Source organism: Piliocolobus tephrosceles, chromosome 4 (genome assembly GCF_002776525.5).
Source record: "Piliocolobus tephrosceles isolate RC106 chromosome 4, ASM277652v3, whole genome shotgun sequence".
NCBI lineage: Eukaryota > Metazoa > Chordata > Mammalia > Primates > Cercopithecidae > Piliocolobus > Piliocolobus tephrosceles.
In genome coordinates, this window is record NC_045437.1 from 20,895,903 (window position 1) to 20,899,220 (window position 3,318).

A 3,318-nucleotide genomic window follows, 5' to 3' on the forward strand; every position below is an offset into this window, starting at 1 on the left:
ACAGCCTGTGGACTACTCTGCATACTTAGTTTTACTGTCTTCCCAATTGGAATCAGTCTCATATTTGTGATCATTAAGTGTGTTGTTTAGCATACATATAATATTCTCTACCTCAAGGAAATGTGAAAATATATTCTAAGAACACAAAAGTTAGCAAAGAAACTTGGTGAGACACAGAGTCATAGGAAGGCTCAAACATTAGAAACATGTTGAACAACATCAAATGTGTTTACTGAAGTTAAGTTTAAAGGCTGAAGTTTGGAGGTACACTTCCAATCTACCATGCATGCTGTACTGTCTTGTGTTGACAGAAAGGAAAGGGAAGTATATTTAATACAGAATAGTGAATATTTGGATATTTTAAGCTGCTTTCCTGGTATTTAGGCAAAACAGGATTGGGTCGTTGGATGAGTTGGCATCGCATTACTCTTTCCCTCTGTTAATGTAATGGAATGGAATATAAAGCTTCACTATCCCAAATTTAACTATTCAGCCAGGTGTGGTGGCTCACGCCTGTAATCCCAGCACTCTGGGAGGTCAAGGTGGGCAGATCACTTGAGGTCAGGAGTTTGAGACAAGCCTGGCCAAGATGGTGAAACCCTGTCTCTACTAAAAATACAAAAAAATAGAATAAAAAAGTAGCCAGGCATGGTGGCCACACCTGTAATCCCAGCTACCTGGGAGGCTGAGGCAGGAGAATCACTTGAACCCAGGAGGTGGAGGTTGCAATGAGCCAAGATTGTACCACTGCACTCCGGCCTAAGTGACAGAGTGAGACTTTGTCTCAAAAACAAACAAACAAACAAAATTTAACTATTCAACTTCAACTTTTTCAAGGATGTTTTTGAAATGTAATTAGGAAAGCCTGCATTTTGGAAATAGATTATTGAAGACTCTCTGATAGAATATATAGTTAGCCAAAGAGAGTCTTTAAGAGACTTTTGGAATTTCCTTTTATGTGTGTATGTTTAATATTATATTTAGATTGAACAAACAGATAATGGTGCCATTTGCTAAAATCCATATTTCTGAGGAAAAAAGTTTGTAAGGTGGTTGAGTATCATTTCATTGTGCATCATTAACACGGTTGGTATATATGTCCCCTCCCATTTTTATATTGAAATGTAATTCACGGTGTTGGAGGTGGGGCCTGGTAGAAGGTGGGACCTGATGGAAAGTGATTGCGTCATAAGGTTAGATTCTTCATGAATGGTTTAGCACCATCCCCTTGGTGATAAGTGAGTTCTTTTTCAGTTAGTTCATGTGAGATCTGGTTGTTTAAAACAGTCTGGGACCTTCCCCCATCTCTCTCTCTCTCATGCTCTCACTCTCACTAGGTGACACACTTGCTCCCTCTTTACCTTCTACCATGGTTATAAGCTTTCTGAGGCCCTAACCAGGAACAAATCCCAGCTGCATACTTCTTGTACAGCCTACAGAATCAGGAGCTAAATTAAAACTCTTTTCTTTATAAATTACCCAGTCTCAAGTATTTCTTTATCTGACACACAAGAACAAACTAATACGGAAAACTGGTACTGAGAAGTGGGGCATTGCTCTAAAGATACCCGAATATGTGAAAGCAGCTTTAGAACTGGGTAATGAGCAGAGGTTGGAAGAGTTTGGAGGGAAGGGAAGACAGGAAGATGAGGGAAAGTTTGGCACTTCTTAGAGACTTGCTAAGTGGTTATGACCAAAATGCTGATAGAAATATACACAGTGAAGGCTGAGCTGGCAAAGTCTCAGATGGAAATGAGGAAGTCATTGGACACTGGAGGAAGGTCACCTGTATTGTGTCCTAGCAAAGAATTTGGCTGCATTGTGTTCATGTCCTAGGAATCTGTGAGAGTTTGAACTTAAAAATGATGACCTAGGGGTATCTTATGGAAGAAATTTCTAAGGAGTAAAGTGTTCCAAAGGAAGCCTGGCTTCTTCTAATAGCCTATTATCAGATAAGGAGGCAAACGAATGACTTAAAGTTGGAACTTATATTTAAAAAGAAAGCAGAGTTAAAAAAAAAAAAAAAAAAAGGAAAAATTCACAGCCTAGCCATGTGGCACAGAAAGAAAAGACTTTTTTGGGAGATGAATCCAAGCATTCTGTGAGCAACCACTTGCTAGAGCTATTAGCATGATTAAAAGAAAGTCATGTGCTAATATCTAAAACAATAGGGAAAAGGCTTCAAAGGCATTTCAGGAAACTCCGAAGCAGCCCCTTTCATCACAGGTCCAGAGGCCTAGAAGAACAAAATGTAGGGCCAGGCCTGAGACACTGCTTACTGACCTGCTCAGCCTCAGAACACTGTTCTTTATATCCTGGCCATTTCAGCTCCAGCCTTGGCTCAAAGGAGCTCAGGTACATCTCAGATTGCTGCTCTAGAGGGTCCAAGTCATAAATCTTGAAGATTTTCATGTGGTGTTAAGTCTGCAGGTGCATAAAATGCAAGAGTGAACAAGGCGTGGCAGCTTCCACCTATATTTCAGAAGATGTGTGAGAAAGCCTAGGTACTCAGGCAGAAGTCTACCATAGGGGTGAAGCCCAAACTAAGAATTGTTTCTAGGACAGTGGAAAGGGCAAATGTGGAGTTGGAACCATCACAAAGAGTTTTCAGCAGGACACTGCCTAGTGGAGCTGTGGGAAGAAAGCCATTGCTCTCCAGACACCAGAATGGTAGAGCCAATGGCAACTTACCTATAGAGCCTGGAAAAGCTTGTAGGCACTCATCTCTGAGTCTTGAGAGCTGCCATGGGGGCTGCACTCTGCAAAACCATAGGGGTGGAGCTGTCCAAGGTCTTGGGAGCCCACTCTTCTGACCAGGGTACTCAAGATACAGAACAAGGAACCAAGGGAGATGATGTTGAAGCTTTAAGGTTTAATATCTGTCCTACTGGGTTTTAGACCTCTGTGGGGACAATTGCCCCTTTCTTTTGACTGACATTTCCCTTTTGCAGTCAGAATGTTTACCTAATGCTGGTACCACCCATTGTATCTTGGGAGTAAATAACTTGTTTTTGAATTTATAGGAGGAACAAACTCATCTCAAGATCAAACTTTGGACTTTGAACTTTTAAGTTAATGCTGTAACAACAGACGTTGAGGGACTATCGCAAAGGCATGATTCTATTTTGAAATGTGAGAAGTACATGAGATCTGGGGGGCCAGGGGCAGAATGATATGGTTTGGATGTTTGTGCCTTCCAAATTTCATGTTGAAATGTGATTCCCAATGTTAAAGGTGGAGCCTGGTGGGAGGTAATTGAATTATGGGGGTGGGTTTCTAAAGAATGATTTGACACCATACTCTTGGTCATAAGTGAGT